Here is a 26,011-nt window from a genome sequence, read left to right as displayed (position 1 = left end):
GCGTCCCCGTCCCTCCCTCCGGAGAGAGAGCTGCCCCTTGCCTCTGCCCGCAGGTGCTGGCGCTCGGCTTTCGCTCGCAGCCGGTTGGGCACAGCTGCTGCCGGTGGGAGGGGCCTAAGCTAAGGAGGCCGGGCGGCTGGCGCCCCCTGCGGCTGCGGTCGTTGTCGGGCCGTTGACAGAAGATCAAAGAGCAGGGCCCCCGCCCGGGACTGGCAGGAAGGCAGCCAGGCAGGCAAGAGAGAGGGGGAGCAGCGTCCCGCTTCGAGGCCTCTGGCTGCAGGGAGGCCGGCAGCCGCGCGGGTCCCGGGCTCCAGAGGAGTCGGCCTGCGCCACTGTGCGCCAGCGGAACGCCCGCGCGTCGCTCCGCGCCTTTGTGGGCATCGCTTCTCGGCCTTTTGGCTAAGATCAAGTGTAGTATCTGTTCTTATCAGTTTAATATCTGATACGTCCCCCATCGGGGGACCACATATTAAACGGATTTTTGGAACAGGGAGCTGGATCAGGAGCTTGCTCCGTCCTCTCCACGCATCGGCCCGGTATTGCAGCGCCTCCGGGAGCGGTGCACCACCTTCTCTCAGCGGTGAAAAGACAGACGTAGCGAGCGAAGCGGACTGGAGCTCCTTCTTCTCGGGTCTCGTCCCTCGTCCCTCGTCCATCTGTGTGTCTCTGTGTCCGTCTCTCTCTCGCCCTCTCCGTTCCCGTGCTCCCTCTGTGCGCTCTCCCGCGTCTCGACTCTCTGGGCAAGCAGGCCGGCCCCCTTTTCGGCTCCCGTGCGTTTTCCCTCCAAAAAACTTAGGTTTTTCAGCCTTTTCCCAGGGAGGCAGGCGTGGCTTGCTTGCTGGCTTGCTGGCTTGCTGGCTTGCTGGCTTGCTGGCTTGCTGGCTTGCTGGCTTGCTTGCTTGCTTGCTTGCTTGCTTGCGTGTGTCCGTCCCCGTCCCTGCAGGCGGGCCCCTTTCGACAGCTGGGCGTTTTCCCTCCCAAAAACTTAGTATATCCACCTTTTCTTTCTTTTTTTTTCGGCAGGCAGGCGTGTGTGTGTGCGTGTGTGTGTGCGTGCGCGCGTCCCCGTCCCTCCCTCCGGAGAGAGAGCTGCCCCTTGCCTCTGCCCGCAGGTGCTGGCGCTCGGCTTTCGCTCGCAGCCGGTTGGGCACAGCTGCTGCCGGTGGGAGGGGCCTAAGCTAAGGAGGCCGGGCGGCTGGCGCCCCCTGCGGCTGCGGTCGTTGTCGGGCCGTTGACAGAAGATCAAAGAGCAGGGCCCCCGCCCGGGACTGGCAGGAAGGCAGCCAGGCAGGCAAGAGAGAGGGGGAGCAGCGTCCCGCTTCGAGGCCTCTGGCTGCAGGGAGGCCGGCAGCCGCGCGGGTCCCGGGCTCCAGAGGAGTCGGCCTGCGCCACTGTGCGCCAGCGGAACGCCCGCGCGTCGCTCCGCGCCTTTGTGGGCATCGCTTCTCGGCCTTTTGGCTAAGATCAAGTGTAGTATCTGTTCTTATCAGTTTAATATCTGATACGTCCCCCATCGGGGGACCACATATTAAACGGATTTTTGGAACAGGGAGCTGGATCAGGAGCTTGCTCCGTCCTCTCCACGCATCGGCCCGGTATTGCAGCGCCTCCGGGAGCGGTGCACCACCTTCTCTCAGCGGTGAAAAGACAGACGTAGCGAGCGAAGCGGACTGGAGCTCCTTCTTCTCGGGTCTCGTCCCTCGTCCCTCGTCCATCTGTGTGTCTCTGTGTCCGTCTCTCTCTCGCCCTCTCCGTTCCCGTGCTCCCTCTGTGCGCTCTCCCGCGTCTCGACTCTCTGGGCAAGCAGGCCGGCCCCCTTTTCGGCTCCCGTGCGTTTTCCCTCCAAAAAACTTAGGTTTTTCAGCCTTTTCCCAGGGAGGCAGGCGTGGCTTGCTTGCTGGCTTGCTGGCTTGCTGGCTTGCTGGCTTGCTGGCTTGCTTGCTTGCTTGCTTGCTTGCTTGCTTGCGTGTGTCCGTCCCCGTCCCTGCAGGCGGGCCCCTTTCGACAGCTGGGCGTTTTCCCTCCCAAAAACTTAGTATATCCACCTTTTCTTTCTTTTTTTTTCGGCAGGCAGGCGTGTGTGTGTGCGTGCGCGCGTCCCCGTCCCTCCCTCCGGAGAGAGAGCTGCCCCTTGCCTCTGCCCGCAGGTGCTGGCGCTCGGCTTTCGCTCGCAGCCGGTTGGGCACAGCTGCTGCCGGTGGGAGGGGCCTAAGCTAAGGAGGCCGGGCGGCTGGCGCCCCCTGCGGCTGCGGTCGTTGTCGGGCCGTTGACAGAAGATCAAAGAGCAGGGCCCCCGCCCGGGACTGGCAGGAAGGCAGCCAGGCAGGCAAGAGAGAGGGGGAGCAGCGTCCCGCTTCGAGGCCTCTGGCTGCAGGGAGGCCGGCAGCCGCGCGGGTCCCGGGCTCCAGAGGAGTCGGCCTGCGCCACTGTGCGCCAGCGGAACGCCCGCGCGTCGCTCCGCGCCTTTGTGGGCATCGCTTCTCGGCCTTTTGGCTAAGATCAAGTGTAGTATCTGTTCTTATCAGTTTAATATCTGATACGTCCCCCATCGGGGGACCACATATTAAACGGATTTTTGGAACAGGGAGCTGGATCAGGAGCTTGCTCCGTCCTCTCCACGCATCGGCCCGGTATTGCAGCGCCTCCGGGAGCGGTGCACCACCTTCTCTCAGCGGTGAAAAGACAGACGTAGCGAGCGAAGCGGACTGGAGCTCCTTCTTCTCGGGTCTCGTCCCTCGTCCCTCGTCCATCTGTGTGTCTCTGTGTCCGTCTCTCTCTCGCCCTCTCCGTTCCCGTGCTCCCTCTGTGCGCTCTCCCGCGTCTCGACTCTCTGGGCAAGCAGGCCGGCCCCCTTTTCGGCTCCCGTGCGTTTTCCCTCCAAAAAACTTAGGTTTTTCAGCCTTTTCCCAGGGAGGCAGGCGTGGCTTGCTTGCTGGCTTGCTGGCTTGCTGGCTTGCTGGCTTGCTGGCTTGCTGGCTTGCTTGCTTGCTTGCTTGCTTGCTTGCGTGTGTCCGTCCCCGTCCCTGCAGGCGGGCCCCTTTCGACAGCTGGGCGTTTTCCCTCCCAAAAACTTAGTATATCCACCTTTTCTTTCTTTTTTTTTCGGCAGGCAGGCGTGTGTGTGTGCGTGCGCGCGTCCCCGTCCCTCCCTCCGGAGAGAGAGCTGCCCCTTGCCTCTGCCCGCAGGTGCTGGCGCTCGGCTTTCGCTCGCAGCCGGTTGGGCACAGCTGCTGCCGGTGGGAGGGGCCTAAGCTAAGGAGGCCGGGCGGCTGGCGCCCCCTGCGGCTGCGGTCGTTGTCGGGCCGTTGACAGAAGATCAAAGAGCAGGGCCCCCGCCCGGGACTGGCAGGAAGGCAGCCAGGCAGGCAAGAGAGAGGGGGAGCAGCGTCCCGCTTCGAGGCCTCTGGCTGCAGGGAGGCCGGCAGCCGCGCGGGTCCCGGGCTCCAGAGGAGTCGGCCTGCGCCACTGTGCGCCAGCGGAACGCCCGCGCGTCGCTCCGCGCCTTTGTGGGCATCGCTTCTCGGCCTTTTGGCTAAGATCAAGTGTAGTATCTGTTCTTATCAGTTTAATATCTGATACGTCCCCCATCGGGGGACCACATATTAAACGGATTTTTGGAACAGGGAGCTGGATCAGGAGCTTGCTCCGTCCTCTCCACGCATCGGCCCGGTATTGCAGCGCCTCCGGGAGCGGTGCACCACCTTCTCTCAGCGGTGAAAAGACAGACGTAGCGAGCGAAGCGGACTGGAGCTCCTTCTTCTCGGGTCTCGTCCCTCGTCCCTCGTCCATCTGTGTGTCTCTGTGTCCGTCTCTCTCTCGCCCTCTCCGTTCCCGTGCTCCCTCTGTGCGCTCTCCCGCGTCTCGACTCTCTGGGCAAGCAGGCCGGCCCCCTTTTCGGCTCCCGTGCGTTTTCCCTCCAAAAAACTTAGGTTTTTCAGCCTTTTCCCAGGGAGGCAGGCGTGGCTTGCTTGCTGGCTTGCTGGCTTGCTGGCTTGCTGGCTTGCTGGCTTGCTTGCTTGCTTGCTTGCTTGCTTGCTTGCGTGTGTCCGTCCCCGTCCCTGCAGGCGGGCCCCTTTCGACAGCTGGGCGTTTTCCCTCCCAAAAACTTAGTATATCCACCTTTTCTTTCTTTTTTTTTCGGCAGGCAGGCGTGTGTGTGTGCGTGCGCGCGTCCCCGTCCCTCCCTCCGGAGAGAGAGCTGCCCCTTGCCTCTGCCCGCAGGTGCTGGCGCTCGGCTTTCGCTCGCAGCCGGTTGGGCACAGCTGCTGCCGGTGGGAGGGGCCTAAGCTAAGGAGGCCGGGCGGCTGGCGCCCCCTGCGGCTGCGGTCGTTGTCGGGCCGTTGACAGAAGATCAAAGAGCAGGGCCCCCGCCCGGGACTGGCAGGAAGGCAGCCAGGCAGGCAAGAGAGAGGGGGAGCAGCGTCCCGCTTCGAGGCCTCTGGCTGCAGGGAGGCCGGCAGCCGCGCGGGTCCCGGGCTCCAGAGGAGTCGGCCTGCGCCACTGTGCGCCAGCGGAACGCCCGCGCGTCGCTCCGCGCCTTTGTGGGCATCGCTTCTCGGCCTTTTGGCTAAGATCAAGTGTAGTATCTGTTCTTATCAGTTTAATATCTGATACGTCCCCCATCGGGGGACCACATATTAAACGGATTTTTGGAACAGGGAGCTGGATCAGGAGCTTGCTCCGTCCTCTCCACGCATCGGCCCGGTATTGCAGCGCCTCCGGGAGCGGTGCACCACCTTCTCTCAGCGGTGAAAAGACAGACGTAGCGAGCGAAGCGGACTGGAGCTCCTTCTTCTCGGGTCTCGTCCCTCGTCCCTCGTCCATCTGTGTGTCTCTGTGTCCGTCTCTCTCTCGCCCTCTCCGTTCCCGTGCTCCCTCTGTGCGCTCTCCCGCGTCTCGACTCTCTGGGCAAGCAGGCCGGCCCCCTTTTCGGCTCCCGTGCGTTTTCCCTCCAAAAAACTTAGGTTTTTCAGCCTTTTCCCAGGGAGGCAGGCGTGGCTTGCTTGCTGGCTTGCTGGCTTGCTGGCTTGCTGGCTTGCTGGCTTGCTGGCTTGCTTGCTTGCTTGCTTGCTTGCTTGCGTGTGTCCGTCCCCGTCCCTGCAGGCGGGCCCCTTTCGACAGCTGGGCGTTTTCCCTCCCAAAAACTTAGTATATCCACCTTTTCTTTCTTTTTTTTTCGGCAGGCAGGCGTGTGTGTGTGCGTGCGCGCGTCCCCGTCCCTCCCTCCGGAGAGAGAGCTGCCCCTTGCCTCTGCCCGCAGGTGCTGGCGCTCGGCTTTCGCTCGCAGCCGGTTGGGCACAGCTGCTGCCGGTGGGAGGGGCCTAAGCTAAGGAGGCCGGGCGGCTGGCGCCCCCTGCGGCTGCGGTCGTTGTCGGGCCGTTGACAGAAGATCAAAGAGCAGGGCCCCCGCCCGGGACTGGCAGGAAGGCAGCCAGGCAGGCAAGAGAGAGGGGGAGCAGCGTCCCGCTTCGAGGCCTCTGGCTGCAGGGAGGCCGGCAGCCGCGCGGGTCCCGGGCTCCAGAGGAGTCGGCCTGCGCCACTGTGCGCCAGCGGAACGCCCGCGCGTCGCTCCGCGCCTTTGTGGGCATCGCTTCTCGGCCTTTTGGCTAAGATCAAGTGTAGTATCTGTTCTTATCAGTTTAATATCTGATACGTCCCCCATCGGGGGACCACATATTAAACGGATTTTTGGAACAGGGAGCTGGATCAGGAGCTTGCTCCGTCCTCTCCACGCATCGGCCCGGTATTGCAGCGCCTCCGGGAGCGGTGCACCACCTTCTCTCAGCGGTGAAAAGACAGACGTAGCGAGCGAAGCGGACTGGAGCTCCTTCTTCTCGGGTCTCGTCCCTCGTCCCTCGTCCATCTGTGTGTCTCTGTGTCCGTCTCTCTCTCGCCCTCTCCGTTCCCGTGCTCCCTCTGTGCGCTCTCCCGCGTCTCGACTCTCTGGGCAAGCAGGCCGGCCCCCTTTTCGGCTCCCGTGCGTTTTCCCTCCAAAAAACTTAGGTTTTTCAGCCTTTTCCCAGGGAGGCAGGCGTGGCTTGCTTGCTGGCTTGCTGGCTTGCTGGCTTGCTGGCTTGCTGGCTTGCTTGCTTGCTTGCTTGCTTGCTTGCTTGCGTGTGTCCGTCCCCGTCCCTGCAGGCGGGCCCCTTTCGACAGCTGGGCGTTTTCCCTCCCAAAAACTTAGTATATCCACCTTTTCTTTCTTTTTTTTTCGGCAGGCAGGCGTGTGTGTGTGCGTGCGCGCGTCCCCGTCCCTCCCTCCGGAGAGAGAGCTGCCCCTTGCCTCTGCCCGCAGGTGCTGGCGCTCGGCTTTCGCTCGCAGCCGGTTGGGCACAGCTGCTGCCGGTGGGAGGGGCCTAAGCTAAGGAGGCCGGGCGGCTGGCGCCCCCTGCGGCTGCGGTCGTTGTCGGGCCGTTGACAGAAGATCAAAGAGCAGGGCCCCCGCCCGGGACTGGCAGGAAGGCAGCCAGGCAGGCAAGAGAGAGGGGGAGCAGCGTCCCGCTTCGAGGCCTCTGGCTGCAGGGAGGCCGGCAGCCGCGCGGGTCCCGGGCTCCAGAGGAGTCGGCCTGCGCCACTGTGCGCCAGCGGAACGCCCGCGCGTCGCTCCGCGCCTTTGTGGGCATCGCTTCTCGGCCTTTTGGCTAAGATCAAGTGTAGTATCTGTTCTTATCAGTTTAATATCTGATACGTCCCCCATCGGGGGACCACATATTAAACGGATTTTTGGAACAGGGAGCTGGATCAGGAGCTTGCTCCGTCCTCTCCACGCATCGGCCCGGTATTGCAGCGCCTCCGGGAGCGGTGCACCACCTTCTCTCAGCGGTGAAAAGACAGACGTAGCGAGCGAAGCGGACTGGAGCTCCTTCTTCTCGGGTCTCGTCCCTCGTCCCTCGTCCATCTGTGTGTCTCTGTGTCCGTCTCTCTCTCGCCCTCTCCGTTCCCGTGCTCCCTCTGTGCGCTCTCCCGCGTCTCGACTCTCTGGGCAAGCAGGCCGGCCCCCTTTTCGGCTCCCGTGCGTTTTCCCTCCAAAAAACTTAGGTTTTTCAGCCTTTTCCCAGGGAGGCAGGCGTGGCTTGCTTGCTGGCTTGCTGGCTTGCTGGCTTGCTGGCTTGCTGGCTTGCTGGCTTGCTTGCTTGCTTGCTTGCTTGCTTGCGTGTGTCCGTCCCCGTCCCTGCAGGCGGGCCCCTTTCGACAGCTGGGCGTTTTCCCTCCCAAAAACTTAGTATATCCACCTTTTCTTTCTTTTTTTTTCGGCAGGCAGGCGTGTGTGTGTGCGTGCGCGCGTCCCCGTCCCTCCCTCCGGAGAGAGAGCTGCCCCTTGCCTCTGCCCGCAGGTGCTGGCGCTCGGCTTTCGCTCGCAGCCGGTTGGGCACAGCTGCTGCCGGTGGGAGGGGCCTAAGCTAAGGAGGCCGGGCGGCTGGCGCCCCCTGCGGCTGCGGTCGTTGTCGGGCCGTTGACAGAAGATCAAAGAGCAGGGCCCCCGCCCGGGACTGGCAGGAAGGCAGCCAGGCAGGCAAGAGAGAGGGGGAGCAGCGTCCCGCTTCGAGGCCTCTGGCTGCAGGGAGGCCGGCAGCCGCGCGGGTCCCGGGCTCCAGAGGAGTCGGCCTGCGCCACTGTGCGCCAGCGGAACGCCCGCGCGTCGCTCCGCGCCTTTGTGGGCATCGCTTCTCGGCCTTTTGGCTAAGATCAAGTGTAGTATCTGTTCTTATCAGTTTAATATCTGATACGTCCCCCATCGGGGGACCACATATTAAACGGATTTTTGGAACAGGGAGCTGGATCAGGAGCTTGCTCCGTCCTCTCCACGCATCGGCCCGGTATTGCAGCGCCTCCGGGAGCGGTGCACCACCTTCTCTCAGCGGTGAAAAGACAGACGTAGCGAGCGAAGCGGACTGGAGCTCCTTCTTCTCGGGTCTCGTCCCTCGTCCCTCGTCCATCTGTGTGTCTCTGTGTCCGTCTCTCTCTCGCCCTCTCCGTTCCCGTGCTCCCTCTGTGCGCTCTCCCGCGTCTCGACTCTCTGGGCAAGCAGGCCGGCCCCCTTTTCGGCTCCCGTGCGTTTTCCCTCCAAAAAACTTAGGTTTTTCAGCCTTTTCCCAGGGAGGCAGGCGTGGCTTGCTTGCTGGCTTGCTGGCTTGCTGGCTTGCTGGCTTGCTGGCTTGCTGGCTTGCTTGCTTGCTTGCTTGCTTGCTTGCGTGTGTCCGTCCCCGTCCCTGCAGGCGGGCCCCTTTCGACAGCTGGGCGTTTTCCCTCCCAAAAACTTAGTATATCCACCTTTTCTTTCTTTTTTTTTCGGCAGGCAGGCGTGTGTGTGTGCGTGCGCGCGTCCCCGTCCCTCCCTCCGGAGAGAGAGCTGCCCCTTGCCTCTGCCCGCAGGTGCTGGCGCTCGGCTTTCGCTCGCAGCCGGTTGGGCACAGCTGCTGCCGGTGGGAGGGGCCTAAGCTAAGGAGGCCGGGCGGCTGGCGCCCCCTGCGGCTGCGGTCGTTGTCGGGCCGTTGACAGAAGATCAAAGAGCAGGGCCCCCGCCCGGGACTGGCAGGAAGGCAGCCAGGCAGGCAAGAGAGAGGGGGAGCAGCGTCCCGCTTCGAGGCCTCTGGCTGCAGGGAGGCCGGCAGCCGCGCGGGTCCCGGGCTCCAGAGGAGTCGGCCTGCGCCACTGTGCGCCAGCGGAACGCCCGCGCGTCGCTCCGCGCCTTTGTGGGCATCGCTTCTCGGCCTTTTGGCTAAGATCAAGTGTAGTATCTGTTCTTATCAGTTTAATATCTGATACGTCCCCCATCGGGGGACCACATATTAAACGGATTTTTGGAACAGGGAGCTGGATCAGGAGCTTGCTCCGTCCTCTCCACGCATCGGCCCGGTATTGCAGCGCCTCCGGGAGCGGTGCACCACCTTCTCTCAGCGGTGAAAAGACAGACGTAGCGAGCGAAGCGGACTGGAGCTCCTTCTTCTCGGGTCTCGTCCCTCGTCCCTCGTCCATCTGTGTGTCTCTGTGTCCGTCTCTCTCTCGCCCTCTCCGTTCCCGTGCTCCCTCTGTGCGCTCTCCCGCGTCTCGACTCTCTGGGCAAGCAGGCCGGCCCCCTTTTCGGCTCCCGTGCGTTTTCCCTCCAAAAAACTTAGGTTTTTCAGCCTTTTCCCAGGGAGGCAGGCGTGGCTTGCTTGCTGGCTTGCTGGCTTGCTGGCTTGCTGGCTTGCTGGCTTGCTGGCTTGCTTGCTTGCTTGCTTGCTTGCTTGCGTGTGTCCGTCCCCGTCCCTGCAGGCGGGCCCCTTTCGACAGCTGGGCGTTTTCCCTCCCAAAAACTTAGTATATCCACCTTTTCTTTCTTTTTTTTTCGGCAGGCAGGCGTGTGTGTGTGCGTGCGCGCGTCCCCGTCCCTCCCTCCGGAGAGAGAGCTGCCCCTTGCCTCTGCCCGCAGGTGCTGGCGCTCGGCTTTCGCTCGCAGCCGGTTGGGCACAGCTGCTGCCGGTGGGAGGGGCCTAAGCTAAGGAGGCCGGGCGGCTGGCGCCCCCTGCGGCTGCGGTCGTTGTCGGGCCGTTGACAGAAGATCAAAGAGCAGGGCCCCCGCCCGGGACTGGCAGGAAGGCAGCCAGGCAGGCAAGAGAGAGGGGGAGCAGCGTCCCGCTTCGAGGCCTCTGGCTGCAGGGAGGCCGGCAGCCGCGCGGGTCCCGGGCTCCAGAGGAGTCGGCCTGCGCCACTGTGCGCCAGCGGAACGCCCGCGCGTCGCTCCGCGCCTTTGTGGGCATCGCTTCTCGGCCTTTTGGCTAAGATCAAGTGTAGTATCTGTTCTTATCAGTTTAATATCTGATACGTCCCCCATCGGGGGACCACATATTAAACGGATTTTTGGAACAGGGAGCTGGATCAGGAGCTTGCTCCGTCCTCTCCACGCATCGGCCCGGTATTGCAGCGCCTCCGGGAGCGGTGCACCACCTTCTCTCAGCGGTGAAAAGACAGACGTAGCGAGCGAAGCGGACTGGAGCTCCTTCTTCTCGGGTCTCGTCCCTCGTCCCTCGTCCATCTGTGTGTCTCTGTGTCCGTCTCTCTCTCGCCCTCTCCGTTCCCGTGCTCCCTCTGTGCGCTCTCCCGCGTCTCGACTCTCTGGGCAAGCAGGCCGGCCCCCTTTTCGGCTCCCGTGCGTTTTCCCTCCAAAAAACTTAGGTTTTTCAGCCTTTTCCCAGGGAGGCAGGCGTGGCTTGCTTGCTGGCTTGCTGGCTTGCTGGCTTGCTGGCTTGCTGGCTTGCTGGCTTGCTGGCTTGCTTGCTTGCTTGCTTGCTTGCTTGCGTGTGTCCGTCCCCGTCCCTGCAGGCGGGCCCCTTTCGACAGCTGGGCGTTTTCCCTCCCAAAAACTTAGTATATCCACCTTTTCTTTCTTTTTTTTTCGGCAGGCAGGCGTGTGTGTGTGCGTGCGCGCGTCCCCGTCCCTCCCTCCGGAGAGAGAGCTGCCCCTTGCCTCTGCCCGCAGGTGCTGGCGCTCGGCTTTCGCTCGCAGCCGGTTGGGCACAGCTGCTGCCGGTGGGAGGGGCCTAAGCTAAGGAGGCCGGGCGGCTGGCGCCCCCTGCGGCTGCGGTCGTTGTCGGGCCGTTGACAGAAGATCAAAGAGCAGGGCCCCCGCCCGGGACTGGCAGGAAGGCAGCCAGGCAGGCAAGAGAGAGGGGGAGCAGCGTCCCGCTTCGAGGCCTCTGGCTGCAGGGAGGCCGGCAGCCGCGCGGGTCCCGGGCTCCAGAGGAGTCGGCCTGCGCCACTGTGCGCCAGCGGAACGCCCGCGCGTCGCTCCGCGCCTTTGTGGGCATCGCTTCTCGGCCTTTTGGCTAAGATCAAGTGTAGTATCTGTTCTTATCAGTTTAATATCTGATACGTCCCCCATCGGGGGACCACATATTAAACGGATTTTTGGAACAGGGAGCTGGATCAGGAGCTTGCTCCGTCCTCTCCACGCATCGGCCCGGTATTGCAGCGCCTCCGGGAGCGGTGCACCACCTTCTCTCAGCGGTGAAAAGACAGACGTAGCGAGCGAAGCGGACTGGAGCTCCTTCTTCTCGGGTCTCGTCCCTCGTCCCTCGTCCATCTGTGTGTCTCTGTGTCCGTCTCTCTCTCGCCCTCTCCGTTCCCGTGCTCCCTCTGTGCGCTCTCCCGCGTCTCGACTCTCTGGGCAAGCAGGCCGGCCCCCTTTTCGGCTCCCGTGCGTTTTCCCTCCAAAAAACTTAGGTTTTTCAGCCTTTTCCCAGGGAGGCAGGCGTGGCTTGCTTGCTGGCTTGCTGGCTTGCTGGCTTGCTGGCTTGCTGGCTTGCTGGCTTGCTGGCTTGCTTGCTTGCTTGCTTGCTTGCTTGCGTGTGTCCGTCCCCGTCCCTGCAGGCGGGCCCCTTTCGACAGCTGGGCGTTTTCCCTCCCAAAAACTTAGTATATCCACCTTTTCTTTCTTTTTTTTTCGGCAGGCAGGCGTGTGTGTGTGCGTGCGCGCGTCCCCGTCCCTCCCTCCGGAGAGAGAGCTGCCCCTTGCCTCTGCCCGCAGGTGCTGGCGCTCGGCTTTCGCTCGCAGCCGGTTGGGCACAGCTGCTGCCGGTGGGAGGGGCCTAAGCTAAGGAGGCCGGGCGGCTGGCGCCCCCTGCGGCTGCGGTCGTTGTCGGGCCGTTGACAGAAGATCAAAGAGCAGGGCCCCCGCCCGGGACTGGCAGGAAGGCAGCCAGGCAGGCAAGAGAGAGGGGGAGCAGCGTCCCGCTTCGAGGCCTCTGGCTGCAGGGAGGCCGGCAGCCGCGCGGGTCCCGGGCTCCAGAGGAGTCGGCCTGCGCCACTGTGCGCCAGCGGAACGCCCGCGCGTCGCTCCGCGCCTTTGTGGGCATCGCTTCTCGGCCTTTTGGCTAAGATCAAGTGTAGTATCTGTTCTTATCAGTTTAATATCTGATACGTCCCCCATCGGGGGACCACATATTAAACGGATTTTTGGAACAGGGAGCTGGATCAGGAGCTTGCTCCGTCCTCTCCACGCATCGGCCCGGTATTGCAGCGCCTCCGGGAGCGGTGCACCACCTTCTCTCAGCGGTGAAAAGACAGACGTAGCGAGCGAAGCGGACTGGAGCTCCTTCTTCTCGGGTCTCGTCCCTCGTCCCTCGTCCATCTGTGTGTCTCTGTGTCCGTCTCTCTCTCGCCCTCTCCGTTCCCGTGCTCCCTCTGTGCGCTCTCCCGCGTCTCGACTCTCTGGGCAAGCAGGCCGGCCCCCTTTTCGGCTCCCGTGCGTTTTCCCTCCAAAAAACTTAGGTTTTTCAGCCTTTTCCCAGGGAGGCAGGCGTGGCTTGCTTGCTGGCTTGCTGGCTTGCTGGCTTGCTGGCTTGCTGGCTTGCTGGCTTGCTGGCTTGCTTGCTTGCTTGCTTGCTTGCTTGCGTGTGTCCGTCCCCGTCCCTGCAGGCGGGCCCCTTTCGACAGCTGGGCGTTTTCCCTCCCAAAAACTTAGTATATCCACCTTTTCTTTCTTTTTTTTTCGGCAGGCAGGCGTGTGTGTGTGCGTGCGCGCGTCCCCGTCCCTCCCTCCGGAGAGAGAGCTGCCCCTTGCCTCTGCCCGCAGGTGCTGGCGCTCGGCTTTCGCTCGCAGCCGGTTGGGCACAGCTGCTGCCGGTGGGAGGGGCCTAAGCTAAGGAGGCCGGGCGGCTGGCGCCCCCTGCGGCTGCGGTCGTTGTCGGGCCGTTGACAGAAGATCAAAGAGCAGGGCCCCCGCCCGGGACTGGCAGGAAGGCAGCCAGGCAGGCAAGAGAGAGGGGGAGCAGCGTCCCGCTTCGAGGCCTCTGGCTGCAGGGAGGCCGGCAGCCGCGCGGGTCCCGGGCTCCAGAGGAGTCGGCCTGCGCCACTGTGCGCCAGCGGAACGCCCGCGCGTCGCTCCGCGCCTTTGTGGGCATCGCTTCTCGGCCTTTTGGCTAAGATCAAGTTCAAGTGGCATGCCCGCAGTTCTTGTCTTGCCAGAGGTCTAGAAGGCGATCGAAGATTCTGAAGAGTGCTTGAGCTGGTATCGCTCTAGGTTGAGCCTAGGGGGTTAAGGCCAAGCAGCAGCTGAGCCGGGTGGAATCCGGCATCAACGTTCTCTCTCTCTGCTCTCTCCTCTCCTCTCCCCTCCCCCTTTCTCTTGCTCCGCCTCCTTGGCCTCTTGGCTGGAAGTGGGTACACGTGGCCTGCCCGCGGTGCTTGCTTTCTTCCTCGAGACTCGGAAGCGCTATCCGCTCCCTCTCTCTCTCTCGCTCTCTCTCTCTCTCTCCCTCTCTCTCTGCCTCCTTGGCCTCTTGGCTGGGAGTAGGTACACGTGGCCTGCCCGCGGTGCTTGCTTTCCACCTCGAGACTCGGAAGCGCTATCCGCTCCCTCTCTCTCTCTCTCTCTCTCCCTCTCTCTCTGCCTCCTTGGCCTCTTGGCTGGGAGTAGGTACACGTGGCCTGCCCGCGGTGCTTGCTTTCCACCTCGAGACTCGGAAGCGCTATCCGCTCCCTCTCTCTCTCGCTCTCTCTCTCTCTCTCCCTCTCTCTCTGCCTCCTTGGCCTCTTGGCTGGGAGTAGGTACACGTGGCCTGCCCGCGGTGCTTGCTTTCCACCTCGAGACCCGGAAGCACTTTCCGCTCTCCTCTCTCTCTCTCCTCCTGCGCCTGCACCTCGCTGGGCTTTGCCCACAAGGACAAAGGCCAGGGCTCTCTCGCTGCTCCTTTTGCTCTCTCTCTTTCCCTCCTTTTTTTCCCTTTTGTTCCCTTTTTTCTCCCTCAGAGATGGCGGACAAGAGAACTTTGATCCGGTTCCACTGGACAAAGAAGACGGAGCCGATGCCGACTGCTAAGGCCTTTTTCGTGACCTTCCTGCGAGGGATCTTGCAGTTGGTTGCCGGCGATCTCTACTGCCTCCAGGACAACAAGGCAGAGAGATACATGGAGGCCTACATGGCCACGGACGCGGCGTATGAAAAGGCAACGAGACTGGTCAGGGAGAAAGGTAAGCACCCTGGTTTCTCTGATTTCAGGCCGGAGCCTATGAGGAAGACGAACCAGAGGACCATTACGGTTTGCACGTACAATCCCTACGTGCCTGCGGAGCGGGTAACAGCGTACCTAGGGAGGTATGTAACCGTAGTGGGGAAACCGACAGAGGTCAGGGACGAAGGCGTCTGGTACGGCAAACGCCAGTACCGAGTCCTCCTGAAGGAGGACCCAGAGGGCGTTGACGGTTTCCAGCACCCCCCGGCTCGCTTCAACATCGGAGCCGACAGGGGGTACCTCTACTACCCCAGGATGCCGGATTTCTGCAGCAAATGCAGACGGTCCGGCCACAAGACAAATACATGTGACATCGTCAGATGTCACAACTGCAATGAGGACGGGCACCTGGCAAAAACCTGCCGGGCAGCCAAAAAGTGTGACGGATGCGGCGCCGAGGGACACCTCCTTCGCCAATGCAAGGTAAGCAAACCTTCGTTTGCGCAGGTGGTGGAAGCCGGCAGGCAGAAACCGGTCTCCAGACAAAGGGAGAGGGCTGAGAACAAAGAACCCGCACCTCCCCCGCTGAGACCCGAAACTGCCGAGGCCACACCCCCAGCCGCATCGGTGCCACAAGATGGCCGCCAGGAAGAGGGACAAGATGGCCGACCGGAGGAAGGGACCTGGATAACTCCCAGCAAAAAGGGAAAGCGCAAGCGGGAGAAGAGACCCAGGACGGACCCACCTTCGGAAGGACAGAAGAAGAGAGTGGTAAGGGAAAACCGTTTCCTCGTCCTAGAGGAAACGGAACTTTCTTCCCTCCAGGCCCAGGAACAACCGGAGGAGGCGCTCCAGGAAATGGAAACCCTCCCCCCCGAGGCCCAGGAAACGGAACCCCCCTCCCCCGAGTCCCACGGACAAAAGGAGGAGGCAGCCCTGGAAGAGGCAACCCCCTCCCCCGAGGCCCAGGGACAGAAGGAGGAGGCAGCCCAGGAAGAGGTAACCCCCTCCCCCGAGGCCCAGGGACAAAAGGAAGAGGCAGCCGAGGAACTGGAGCCCCCTTCCCCCGAGGCCCAGGAGAAACTGGAGGCCCCCGAAACCCCCCGAGAGAGGGAAGAAAGGAGCCTCCCCGAAGCGGTGGCTGAGAGTATCCTCGAGGACGACGAGGATTATTTTGAAGCCGCCCTGGAGCCCGGACTGATGGTAGGGCTGGACCTGTCCAGCATGTTTTCCTTTCAGTCCCCAGCGAAACCTGGAGGGAGCCCAGTATATTCCCCCCAGGACCCGAACGAGAGGAGTTACATCTAGGCTAAACAGTGCCCAGATGTAGACTCCCAAGTTCCTACTGTAAGTACAGAGAGGAGGTTTACTTTTCACTAGTTTAACCATGACTGTGAAACTAACCTTCTTGACAACTAACGTGAGAGGGCTGAGAGACCCAGTGAAAAGACGGGGAGTCTTTCATGATCTGGCCTCAAAGTCTTTCTCAGTTTGTTTCTTACAGGAGGTCCACCTGAAGGATGAAAGCGACAAGCTGACATTCACCAGGGAATGGACGAAGGGAGAATCATGCTGGAGCGTAGGAGGGGTCCACTCTTCCGGAGTGGGAATCCTCCTCGGGAACCCAGAGATGACGCTGGTTTCCTCCTTCTCGGTGGTGCAGGGCCGGATCCTGGTCGCAGACATCGACTGGAGGGGGCAGAAGTTGAGAGCGATTAACGTCTATGCTCCGACGGAACCCTCTATCCGGAAGGAAGTGTTTGCTGACCTGGCCAGCTGCTGCACCACTAACAGACAGGTGGTGCTCGGCGGGGACTTCAACGTCGACCGGGAGAAGGGGAGCGACGCTAGCTCGGCAGAGCTGGAGTCGCTACTCAAGCAGTTCTCCCTAGTAGACGGCTTCAGACGGTGCCGCCCGAACGACGCCGGACCGACCTGGAAGAACTCCCGGGGAGTGTGCAGTCGCCTGGACTACATCTTCGTGCACACGACCTGCTCCCTGGAGTCGGCGACGGTGTCCCCGGCGTGGTATTCCGACCACGAGCGCTTGACGGTGGTGGCTAACACCAGCCTGCCGGCATTCGGTCGTGGGTACTGGAAGCTGAACCGGGAGATACTGGAGGAAGACGACTTCAGGGCACTGTTCCGGAAAGACTACGCGAGCTGGGGAGACCTGAGAGACGGCTACAGCTCCGTGGTGGAATGGTGGGAGTCGGTGAAGGACAGGACCCGAACCCTGGCGCAGACGTACTGCAGACGGAAGGCGGCCAGGGAGAGGAAGGAAGCTGCACGACTCCAGAGGCAACTCGAGGAGGAGTACAGCTCGGCTAACGGGGGAGGAGCCTTCAATTCAGCCCGGGCACGGGACCTGAAGGAGAGGCTCCGCAGACTGCACACGGAGAAAGCCAAGGCTTTCCTCGTCAAAGCACAGAGGGAGCATTACGAAAATAATGAAACCTGTTCCTCCTATTTCTTCAACCAGGTCCGGGGAGCCCAGAAAAAGAGGGTGATCCACAGCCTGAGACGGGGAGATGGAGAGGAAGTGCTGGACGAGAGCGACAAAGTAGAGGCGGCCACCGCTTTCTACACGGAGCTCTTTTCAGAAAAGCAGACGGAGGTGGAGGCAGGCGATGCTTTTCTGGAGGGGCTGACGGCACGAGTACCGGAGGAGGTGAGGGAGGACTTGGAGGGTCCGATCACGGCCGAGGAGCTGAAGGCGGCGCTCTTGTCCATGGAGAATGGCAAGGTGCCGGGGCCGGACGGACTCCCCAAGGAGTTCTACACCTGCTTCTGGGACACCCTGGCGGCAGATCTGGTGGAAGTGGCGCAGGAGATCTTCCGCCGGGGGAAACTCGGAGACACCATGAGGGAGGGCGTCATCTCCCTGCTCTTCAAGGGAGGAGACGCCGCCGACCTCAAAAACTGGAGGCCGATCACGATGCTCTGCGTGGACGTAAAGATCCTGTCCAAGCTCCTGACCGGCAGACTGAGAACCGCCCTCCCCCACATCATCCACAGCGACCAGACGTGTGGGGTGGAGGGGCGATCCGTCAGCTGGAACCTCCAGCTGACCAGAGACGCCATCGCCTGGGCCGAGGACCGGAACGTGCCCATGATGGTGGTCAGCCTGGACCAGGAGAAAGCCTTCGACAGAGTGAACCACAGCTATCTGTTCAGGGTGCTGGAACGCTTCGGTTTCGGAGAGAGTTTCAGCCGCTGGATTCAGATTCTGTACTCTGACGTGGGCAGCAGAGTGAACGTGAACGGAAACCTGGGGGATTTCATTCCCCAGGAATCCGGAGTACGACAGGGCTGCCCCCTTTCACCCCTTCTCTATGTTCTCTTCACAGAGCCCCTAGCAGAGGCGGTGAGACGGGACCCCGTCATCGACGGCCTGGAGATACCGGGAGGCGCGGGGGAAACCCTAAAGATCTCCCAGTACGCCGACGACACGACGCTGTTCCTGAGGTCGGACAGGGGGTTGAGGAGGGCCCTGCAGGTCATGGAGCAATACTCCAGAGCCTCGGGGTCGAAGCTCAACCGCCGAAAGAGCAAACTGAAGTTCTTCGGGCCCTGGAAGCACAGGACGACGGCGCCGGAGGGTCTCGAGCTCTGCACGGAGCCCCTCAGAATACTGGGGGTTTCCTTCCAGAGCCAGGACAACGAGACCAACAACTGGACTGAGAGGATCGCCAAGGTGAACGCGAAGCTGGGTCTGTGGAAAACGCGGTCGCTGTCCTACACAGGGAAAGTGACGGTGTTGAAAGCAGACGTCCTGCCGGCTTTGGTTTACCTGGCGGTGGTGTACCCGCTGCCGGCCAGACTCAGACGAGCGCTGCAAGGGATGATCTTCGGCTTCGTCTGGGGCGGCAGGTACGAGTACATCACGAGAAACCGGATGTGTCAGCCGGTCGAGGAAGGGGGTCGAGATGTCCCACATTTCCCCCTGAAACTCGACTGCATCTTTTACTGCAACCTCTGTCGGGCGCTGCGGGAGCCCATCGGCCACAAGTACCAGTACTTTGTCAGGCTGTGGCTCTACATCCCGATGAGGCACTTGGTCCAGTGGTCAAACACTGGGCCCAAGGCAGAGAGGCGACCAAAGTTCTACACCCACGCTGTCAAGTGGAGCAGGAGGTACGAGGCCACGAGACAGCCAGAGCTCTGCACCAACCACAGAGCTCTGTACAAAGAGGTGAGGAGGCATCTGGTCGCCGACGAAAGGCTGCGAGTTCCCAGACAAGTCTGGGAAATGACGCAGCCTAAAGAACTGGACAACGAACTGAAGGACCTCAACTGGATGGCCGTACACAAGAGACTGGCTACCAGAGAGGTCCTCTACAGACACTCGCTTACCAGGAATCCGCATTGCCCCCGGGACACGTGTTTCGCCGAGGAGACTCAGGAGCACGTGTTCTGGAGCTGCCCCTTCGCCAAGGCGGTGTGGGGCAGAATGGACAACACCATGCAACTCCTGGGGACGGGTGTGGTGCTCAGTTACCAGTACGTTCTGCTGGGGCTGGCACCTACCGGACTGGACAGGGGGACGCAGTTCCTGTTGTGGCTGCTGCTGTCCCTCACAAAGAAAGGCCTGTGGGACGCGAGGAACAATCTCATCCGGCACAACATCGAGTGGGGAGCGAGGGAGCTGGAGGAGAGGATCCTGGCGGACCTCAGGAGGAGGATGAAGCGCGACGTTGCTAAATGGGGTTTCCCCACGGCAAAGGAGCGCTGGAAAGGCCTATGGACCCTGTACAGGGATTAATGGGTTACAGCAAGCGGTAGGGTTTGGAGGGACACTCATAATAGCGCAAATCCGCCCACCCTTGCAAGGATTGAAAACGGACAATCACCGCCGTTCCGCCGTTGTTTTAACTTGTGGAGTGTTATTGTATGAGATGTTTTCCTTTTGAGATGTGTTTTTTTTCCGAATAAAGTATATTTTATAAGAAAAAAAAAAAAAATCTGTTCTTATCAGTTTAATATCTGATACGTCCCCCATCGGGGGACCACATATTAAACGGATTTTTGGAACAGGGAGCTGGATCAGGAGCTTGCTCCGTCCTCTCCACGCATCGGCCCGGTATTGCAGCGCCTCCGGGAGCGGTGCACCACCTTCTCTCAGCGGTGAAAAGACAGACGTAGCGAGCGAAGCGGACTGGAGCTCCTTCTTCTCGGGTCTCGTCCCTCGTCCCTCGTCCATCTGTGTGTCTCTGTGTCCGTCTCTCTCTCGCCCTCTCCGTTCCCGTGCTCCCTCTGTGCGCTCTCCCGCGTCTCGACTCTCTGGGCAAGCAGGCCGGCCCCCTTTTCGGCTCCCGTGCGTTTTCCCTCCAAAAAACTTAGGTTTTTCAGCCTTTTCCCAGGGAGGCAGGCGTGGCTTGCTTGCTGGCTTGCTGGCTTGCTGGCTTGCTGGCTTGCTGGCTTGCTGGCTTGCTGGCTTGCTTGCTTGCTTGCTTGCTTGCTTGCGTGTGTCCGTCCCCGTCCCTGCAGGCGGGCCCCTTTCGACAGCTGGGCGTTTTCCCTCCCAAAAACTTAGTATATCCACCTTTTCTTTCTTTTTTTTTCGGCAGGCAGGCGTGTGTGTGTGCGTGCGCGCGTCCCCGTCCCTCCCTCCGGAGAGAGAGCTGCCCCTTGCCTCTGCCCGCAGGTGCTGGCGCTCGGCTTTCGCTCGCAGCCGGTTGGGCACAGCTGCTGCCGGTGGGAGGGGCCTAAGCTAAGGAGGCCGGGCGGCTGGCGCCCCCTGCGGCTGCGGTCGTTGTCGGGCCGTTGACAGAAGATCAAAGAGCAGGGCCCCCGCCCGGGACTGGCAGGAAGGCAGCCAGGCAGGCAAGAGAGAGGGGGAGCAGCGTCCCGCTTCGAGGCCTCTGGCTGCAGGGAGGCCGGCAGCCGCGCGGGTCCCGGGCTCCAGAGGAGTCGGCCTGCGCCACTGTGCGCCAGCGGAACGCCCGCGCGTCGCTCCGCGCCTTTGTGGGCATCGCTTCTCGGCCTTTTGGCTAAGATCAAGTGTAGTATCTGTTCTTATCAGTTTAATATCTGATACGTCCCCCATCGGGGGACCACATATTAAACGGATTTTTGGAACAGGGAGCTGGATCAGGAGCTTGCTCCGTCCTCTCCACGCATCGGCCCGGTATTGCAGCGCCTCCGGGAGCGGTGCACCACCTTCTCTCAGCGGTGAAAAGACAGACGTAGCGAGCGAAGCGGACTGGAGCTCCTTCTTCTCGGGTCTCGTCCCTCGTCCCTCGTCCATCTGTGTGTCTCTGTGTCCGTCTCTCTCTCGCCCTCTCCGTTCCCGTGCTCCCTCTGTGCGCTCTCCCGCGTCTCGACTCTCTGGGCAAGCAGGCCGGCCCCCTTTTCGGCTCCCGTGCGTTTTCCCTCCAAAAAACTTAGGTTTTTCAGCCTTTTCCCAGGGAGGCAGGCGTGGCTTGCTTGCTGGCTTGCTGGCTTGCTGGCTTGCTGGCTTGCTGGCTTGCTTGCTTGCTTGCTTGCTTGCTTGCTTGCGTGTGTCCGTCCCCGTCCCTGCAGGCGGGCCCCTTTCGACAGCTGGGCGTTTTCCCTCCCAAAAACTTAGTATATCCACCTTTTCTTTCTTTTTTTTTCGGCAGGCAGGCGTGTGTGTGTGCGTGCGCGCGTCCCCGTCCCTCCCTCCGGAGAGAGAGCTGCCCCTTGCCTCTGCCCGCAGGTGCTGGCGCTCGGCTTTCGCTCGCAGCCGGTTGGGCACAGCTGCTGCCGGTGGGAGGGGCCTAAGCTAAGGAGGCCGGGCGGCTGGCGCCCCCTGCGGCTGCGGTCGTTGTCGGGCCGTTGACAGAAGATCAAAGAGCAGGGCCCCCGCCCGGGACTGGCAGGAAGGCAGCCAGGCAGGCAAGAGAGAGGGGGAGCAGCGTCCCGCTTCGAGGCCTCTGGCTGCAGGGAGGCCGGCAGCCGCGCGGGTCCCGGGCTCCAGAGGAGTCGGCCTGCGCCACTGTGCGCCAGCGGAACGCCCGCGCGTCGCTCCGCGCCTTTGTGGGCATCGCTTCTCGGCCTTTTGGCTAAGATCAAGTGTAGTATCTGTTCTTATCAGTTTAATATCTGATACGTCCCCCATCGGGGGACCACATATTAAACGGATTTTTGGAACAGGGAGCTGGATCAGGAGCTTGCTCCGTCCTCTCCACGCATCGGCCCGGTATTGCAGCGCCTCCGGGAGCGGTGCACCACCTTCTCTCAGCGGTGAAAAGACAGACGTAGCGAGCGAAGCGGACTGGAGCTCCTTCTTCTCGGGTCTCGTCCCTCGTCCCTCGTCCATCTGTGTGTCTCTGTGTCCGTCTCTCTCTCGCCCTCTCCGTTCCCGTGCTCCCTCTGTGCGCTCTCCCGCGTCTCGACTCTCTGGGCAAGCAGGCCGGCCCCCTTTTCGGCTCCCGTGCGTTTTCCCTCCAAAAAACTTAGGTTTTTCAGCCTTTTCCCAGGGAGGCAGGCGTGGCTTGCTTGCTGGCTTGCTGGCTTGCTGGCTTGCTGGCTTGCTGGCTTGCTGGCTTGCTTGCTTGCTTGCTTGCTTGCTTGCGTGTGTCCGTCCCCGTCCCTGCAGGCGGGCCCCTTTCGACAGCTGGGCGTTTTCCCTCCCAAAAACTTAGTATATCCACCTTTTCTTTCTTTTTTTTTCGGCAGGCAGGCGTGTGTGTGTGCGTGCGCGCGTCCCCGTCCCTCCCTCCGGAGAGAGAGCTGCCCCTTGCCTCTGCCCGCAGGTGCTGGCGCTCGGCTTTCGCTCGCAGCCGGTTGGGCACAGCTGCTGCCGGTGGGAGGGGCCTAAGCTAAGGAGGCCGGGCGGCTGGCGCCCCCTGCGGCTGCGGTCGTTGTCGGGCCGTTGACAGAAGATCAAAGAGCAGGGCCCCCGCCCGGGACTGGCAGGAAGGCAGCCAGGCAGGCAAGAGAGAGGGGGAGCAGCGTCCCGCTTCGAGGCCTCTGGCTGCAGGGAGGCCGGCAGCCGCGCGGGTCCCGGGCTCCAGAGGAGTCGGCCTGCGCCACTGTGCGCCAGCGGAACGCCCGCGCGTCGCTCCGCGCCTTTGTGGGCATCGCTTCTCGGCCTTTTGGCTAAGATCAAGTGTAGTATCTGTTCTTATCAGTTTAATATCTGATACGTCCCCCATCGGGGGACCACATATTAAACGGATTTTTGGAACAGGGAGCTGGATCAGGAGCTTGCTCCGTCCTCTCCACGCATCGGCCCGGTATTGCAGCGCCTCCGGGAGCGGTGCACCACCTTCTCTCAGCGGTGAAAAGACAGACGTAGCGAGCGAAGCGGACTGGAGCTCCTTCTTCTCGGGTCTCGTCCCTCGTCCCTCGTCCATCTGTGTGTCTCTGTGTCCGTCTCTCTCTCGCCCTCTCCGTTCCCGTGCTCCCTCTGTGCGCTCTCCCGCGTCTCGACTCTCTGGGCAAGCAGGCCGGCCCCCTTTTCGGCTCCCGTGCGTTTTCCCTCCAAAAAACTTAGGTTTTTCAGCCTTTTCCCAGGGAGGCAGGCGTGGCTTGCTTGCTGGCTTGCTGGCTTGCTGGCTTGCTGGCTTGCTGGCTTGCTGGCTTGCTTGCTTGCTTGCTTGCTTGCTTGCGTGTGTCCGTCCCCGTCCCTGCAGGCGGGCCCCTTTCGACAGCTGGGCGTTTTCCCTCCCAAAAACTTAGTATATCCACCTTTTCTTTCTTTTTTTTTCGGCAGGCAGGCGTGTGTGTGTGCGTGCGCGCGTCCCCGTCCCTCCCTCCGGAGAGAGAGCTGCCCCTTGCCTCTGCCCGCAGGTGCTGGCGCTCGGCTTTCGCTCGCAGCCGGTTGGGCACAGCTGCTGCCGGTGGGAGGGGCCTAAGCTAAGGAGGCCGGGCGGCTGGCGCCCCCTGCGGCTGCGGTCGTTGTCGGGCCGTTGACAGAAGATCAAAGAGCAGGGCCCCCGCCCGGGACTGGCAGGAAGGCAGCCAGGCAGGCAAGAGAGAGGGGGAGCAGCGTCCCGCTTCGAGGCCTCTGGCTGCAGGGAGGCCGGCAGCCGCGCGGGTCCCGGGCTCCAGAGGAGTCGGCCTGCGCCACTGTGCGCCAGCGGAACGCCCGCGCGTCGCTCCGCGCCTTTGTGGGCATCGCTTCTCGGCCTTTTGGCTAAGATCAAGTGTAGTATCTGTTCTTATCAGTTTAATATCTGATACGTCCCCCATCGGGGGACCACATATTAAACGGATTTTTGGAACAGGGAGCTGGATCAGGAGCTTGCTCCGTCCTCTCCACGCATCGGCCCGGTATTGCAGCGCCTCCGGGAGCGGTGCACCACCTTCTCTCAGCGGTGAAAAGACAGACGTAGCGAGCGAAGCGGACTGGAGCTCCTTCTTCTCGGGTCTCGTCCCTCGTCCCTCGTCCATCTGTGTGTCTCTGTGTCCGTCTCTCTCTCGCCCTCTCCGTTCCCGTGCTCCCTCTGTGCGCTCTCCCGCGTCTCGACTCTCTGGGCAAGCAGGCCGGCCCCCTTTTCGGCTCCCGTGCGTTTTCCCTCCAAAAAACTTAGGTTTTTCAGCCTTTTCCCAGGGAGGCAGGCGTGGCTTGCTTGCTGGCTTGCTGGCTTGCTGGCTTGCTGGCTTGCTGGCTTGCTGGCTTGCTTGCTTGCTTGCTTGCTTGCTTGCGTGTGTCCGTCCCCGTCCCTGCAGGCGGGCCCCTTTCGACAGCTGGGCGTTTTCCCTCCCAAAAACTTAGTATATCCACCTTTTCTTTCTTTTTTTTTCGGCAGGCAGGCGTGTGTGTGTGCGTGCGCGCGTCCCCGTCCCTCCCTCCGGAGAGAGAGCTGCCCCTTGCCTCTGCCCGCAGGTGCTGGCGCTCGGCTTTCGCTCGCAGCCGGTTGGGCACAGCTGCTGCCGGTGGGAGGGGCCTAAGCTAAGGAGGCCGGGCGGCTGGCGCCCCCTGCGGCTGCGGTCGTTGTCGGGCCGTTGACAGAAGATCAAAGAGCAGGGCCCCCGCCCGGGACTGGCAGGAAGGCAGCCAGGCAGGCAAGAGAGAGGGGGAGCAGCGTCCCGCTTCGAGGCCTCTGGCTGCAGGGAGGCCGGCAGCCGCGCGGGTCCCGGGCTCCAGAGGAGTCGGCCTGCGCCACTGTGCGCCAGCGGAACGCCCGCGCGTCGCTCCGCGCCTTTGTGGGCATCGCTTCTCGGCCTTTTGGCTAAGATCAAGTGTAGTATCTGTTCTTATCAGTTTAATATCTGATACGTCCCCCATCGGGGGACCACATATTAAACGGATTTTTGGAACAGGGAGCTGGATCAGGAGCTTGCTCCGTCCTCTCCACGCATCGGCCCGGTATTGCAGCGCCTCCGGGAGCGGTGCACCACCTTCTCTCAGCGGTGAAAAGACAGACGTAGCGAGCGAAGCGGACTGGAGCTCCTTCTTCTCGGGTCTCGTCCCTCGTCCCTCGTCCATCTGTGTGTCTCTGTGTCCGTCTCTCTCTCGCCCTCTCCGTTCCCGTGCTCCCTCTGTGCGCTCTCCCGCGTCTCGACTCTCTGGGCAAGCAGGCCGGCCCCCTTTTCGGCTCCCGTGCGTTTTCCCTCCAAAAAACTTAGGTTTTTCAGCCTTTTCCCAGGGAGGCAGGCGTGGCTTGCTTGCTGGCTTGCTGGCTTGCTGGCTTGCTGGCTTGCTGGCTTGCTGGCTTGCTTGCTTGCTTGCTTGCTTGCTTGCGTGTGTCCGTCCCCGTCCCTGCAGGCGGGCCCCTTTCGACAGCTGGGCGTTTTCCCTCCCAAAAACTTAGTATATCCACCTTTTCTTTCTTTTTTTTTCGGCAGGCAGGCGTGTGTGTGTGCGTGCGCGCGTCCCCGTCCCTCCCTCCGGAGAGAGAGCTGCCCCTTGCCTCTGCCCGCAGGTGCTGGCGCTCGGCTTTCGCTCGCAGCCGGTTGGGCACAGCTGCTGCCGGTGGGAGGGGCCTAAGCTAAGGAGGCCGGGCGGCTGGCGCCCCCTGCGGCTGCGGTCGTTGTCGGGCCGTTGACAGAAGATCAAAGAGCAGGGCCCCCGCCCGGGACTGGCAGGAAGGCAGCCAGGCAGGCAAGAGAGAGGGGGAGCAGCGTCCCGCTTCGAGGCCTCTGGCTGCAGGGAGGCCGGCAGCCGCGCGGGTCCCGGGCTCCAGAGGAGTCGGCCTGCGCCACTGTGCGCCAGCGGAACGCCCGCGCGTCGCTCCGCGCCTTTGTGGGCATCGCTTCTCGGCCTTTTGGCTAAGATCAAGTGTAGTATCTGTTCTTATCAGTTTAATATCTGATACGTCCCCCATCGGGGGACCACATATTAAACGGATTTTTGGAACAGGGAGCTGGATCAGGAGCTTGCTCCGTCCTCTCCACGCATCGGCCCGGTATTGCAGCGCCTCCGGGAGCGGTGCACCACCTTCTCTCAGCGGTGAAAAGACAGACGTAGCGAGCGAAGCGGACTGGAGCTCCTTCTTCTCGGGTCTCGTCCCTCGTCCCTCGTCCATCTGTGTGTCTCTGTGTCCGTCTCTCTCTCGCCCTCTCCGTTCCCGTGCTCCCTCTGTGCGCTCTCCCGCGTCTCGACTCTCTGGGCAAGCAGGCCGGCCCCCTTTTCGGCTCCCGTGCGTTTTCCCTCCAAAAAACTTAGGTTTTTCAGCCTTTTCCCAGGGAGGCAGGCGTGGCTTGCTTGCTGGCTTGCTGGCTTGCTGGCTTGCTGGCTTGCTGGCTTGCTGGCTTGCTGGCTTGCTTGCTTGCTTGCTTGCTTGCTTGCGTGTGTCCGTCCCCGTCCCTGCAGGCGGGCCCCTTTCGACAGCTGGGCGTTTTCCCTCCCAAAAACTTAGTATATCCACCTTTTCTTTCTTTTTTTTTCGGCAGGCAGGCGTGTGTGTGTGCGTGCGCGCGTCCCCGTCCCTCCCTCCGGAGAGAGAGCTGCCCCTTGCCTCTGCCCGCAGGTGCTGGCGCTCGGCTTTCGCTCGCAGCCGGTTGGGCACAGCTGCTGCCGGTGGGAGGGGCCTAAGCTAAGGAGGCCGGGCGGCTGGCGCCCCCTGCGGCTGCGGTCGTTGTCGGGCCGTTGACAGAAGATCAAAGAGCAGGGCCCCCGCCCGGGACTGGCAGGAAGGCAGCCAGGCAGGCAAGAGAGAGGGGGA

The 26,011-nt window shown here is 62.2% G+C and overlaps 18 non-coding genes and 1 pseudogene across 18 annotated transcripts; all 19 read left to right on the top strand.

Annotated features, from left to right (window-relative positions):
• Positions 1-379: 379 nt before the first annotated feature.
• Positions 380-570, top strand: LOC138234058 (U2 spliceosomal RNA). The gene has a single exon (XR_011187770.1). It is a non-coding gene; the product is annotated as a U2 spliceosomal RNA (small nuclear RNA).
• An 868-nt stretch (positions 571-1,438) lies between these two features.
• On the top strand, positions 1,439-1,629 carry LOC138234057 (U2 spliceosomal RNA). The gene has a single exon (XR_011187769.1). It is a non-coding gene; the product is annotated as a U2 spliceosomal RNA (small nuclear RNA).
• Positions 1,630-2,473: 844 nt separating this feature from the next.
• LOC138234056 (U2 spliceosomal RNA) lies at positions 2,474-2,664 on the top strand. Its single transcript, XR_011187768.1, has one exon. It is a non-coding gene; the product is annotated as a U2 spliceosomal RNA (small nuclear RNA).
• An 848-nt stretch (positions 2,665-3,512) lies between these two features.
• Positions 3,513-3,703, top strand: LOC138234054 (U2 spliceosomal RNA). Its single transcript, XR_011187766.1, has one exon. It is a non-coding gene; the product is annotated as a U2 spliceosomal RNA (small nuclear RNA).
• An 844-nt stretch (positions 3,704-4,547) lies between these two features.
• LOC138234053 (U2 spliceosomal RNA) lies at positions 4,548-4,738 on the top strand. Its single transcript, XR_011187765.1, has one exon. It is a non-coding gene; the product is annotated as a U2 spliceosomal RNA (small nuclear RNA).
• Positions 4,739-5,586: 848 nt separating this feature from the next.
• On the top strand, positions 5,587-5,777 carry LOC138234052 (U2 spliceosomal RNA). The gene has a single exon (XR_011187764.1). It is a non-coding gene; the product is annotated as a U2 spliceosomal RNA (small nuclear RNA).
• Positions 5,778-6,621: 844 nt separating this feature from the next.
• Positions 6,622-6,812, top strand: LOC138234051 (U2 spliceosomal RNA). Its single transcript, XR_011187763.1, has one exon. It is a non-coding gene; the product is annotated as a U2 spliceosomal RNA (small nuclear RNA).
• An 848-nt stretch (positions 6,813-7,660) lies between these two features.
• LOC138234050 (U2 spliceosomal RNA) lies at positions 7,661-7,851 on the top strand. Its single transcript, XR_011187762.1, has one exon. It is a non-coding gene; the product is annotated as a U2 spliceosomal RNA (small nuclear RNA).
• Positions 7,852-8,699: 848 nt separating this feature from the next.
• Positions 8,700-8,890, top strand: LOC138234049 (U2 spliceosomal RNA). The gene has a single exon (XR_011187761.1). It is a non-coding gene; the product is annotated as a U2 spliceosomal RNA (small nuclear RNA).
• An 848-nt stretch (positions 8,891-9,738) lies between these two features.
• LOC138234048 (U2 spliceosomal RNA) lies at positions 9,739-9,929 on the top strand. Its single transcript, XR_011187760.1, has one exon. It is a non-coding gene; the product is annotated as a U2 spliceosomal RNA (small nuclear RNA).
• Positions 9,930-10,785: 856 nt separating this feature from the next.
• Positions 10,786-10,976, top strand: LOC138234047 (U2 spliceosomal RNA). Its single transcript, XR_011187759.1, has one exon. It is a non-coding gene; the product is annotated as a U2 spliceosomal RNA (small nuclear RNA).
• Positions 10,977-11,832: 856 nt separating this feature from the next.
• On the top strand, positions 11,833-12,023 carry LOC138234046 (U2 spliceosomal RNA). The gene has a single exon (XR_011187758.1). It is a non-coding gene; the product is annotated as a U2 spliceosomal RNA (small nuclear RNA).
• Positions 12,024-18,869: 6,846 nt separating this feature from the next.
• LOC138234075 (U2 spliceosomal RNA) lies at positions 18,870-19,048 on the top strand (annotated as a pseudogene).
• Positions 19,049-19,904: 856 nt separating this feature from the next.
• Positions 19,905-20,095, top strand: LOC138234045 (U2 spliceosomal RNA). The gene has a single exon (XR_011187757.1). It is a non-coding gene; the product is annotated as a U2 spliceosomal RNA (small nuclear RNA).
• An 844-nt stretch (positions 20,096-20,939) lies between these two features.
• On the top strand, positions 20,940-21,130 carry LOC138234078 (U2 spliceosomal RNA). The gene has a single exon (XR_011187789.1). It is a non-coding gene; the product is annotated as a U2 spliceosomal RNA (small nuclear RNA).
• Positions 21,131-21,978: 848 nt separating this feature from the next.
• LOC138234077 (U2 spliceosomal RNA) lies at positions 21,979-22,169 on the top strand. The gene has a single exon (XR_011187788.1). It is a non-coding gene; the product is annotated as a U2 spliceosomal RNA (small nuclear RNA).
• Positions 22,170-23,017: 848 nt separating this feature from the next.
• Positions 23,018-23,208, top strand: LOC138234066 (U2 spliceosomal RNA). The gene has a single exon (XR_011187778.1). It is a non-coding gene; the product is annotated as a U2 spliceosomal RNA (small nuclear RNA).
• An 848-nt stretch (positions 23,209-24,056) lies between these two features.
• Positions 24,057-24,247, top strand: LOC138234055 (U2 spliceosomal RNA). The gene has a single exon (XR_011187767.1). It is a non-coding gene; the product is annotated as a U2 spliceosomal RNA (small nuclear RNA).
• An 848-nt stretch (positions 24,248-25,095) lies between these two features.
• On the top strand, positions 25,096-25,286 carry LOC138234044 (U2 spliceosomal RNA). Its single transcript, XR_011187756.1, has one exon. It is a non-coding gene; the product is annotated as a U2 spliceosomal RNA (small nuclear RNA).
• The last annotated feature ends 725 nt before the right edge of the window (positions 25,287-26,011 follow it).

The sequence above is a fragment of the Lepisosteus oculatus genome, unplaced genomic scaffold, assembly GCF_040954835.1.
Source record: "Lepisosteus oculatus isolate fLepOcu1 unplaced genomic scaffold, fLepOcu1.hap2 HAP2_SCAFFOLD_715, whole genome shotgun sequence".
Classification (NCBI taxonomy): Eukaryota; Metazoa; Chordata; class Actinopteri; order Semionotiformes; family Lepisosteidae; genus Lepisosteus; species Lepisosteus oculatus.
Note: the sequence above shows the minus strand (reverse complement) of the source record. Positions and strands in the feature narration are given on the sequence as shown.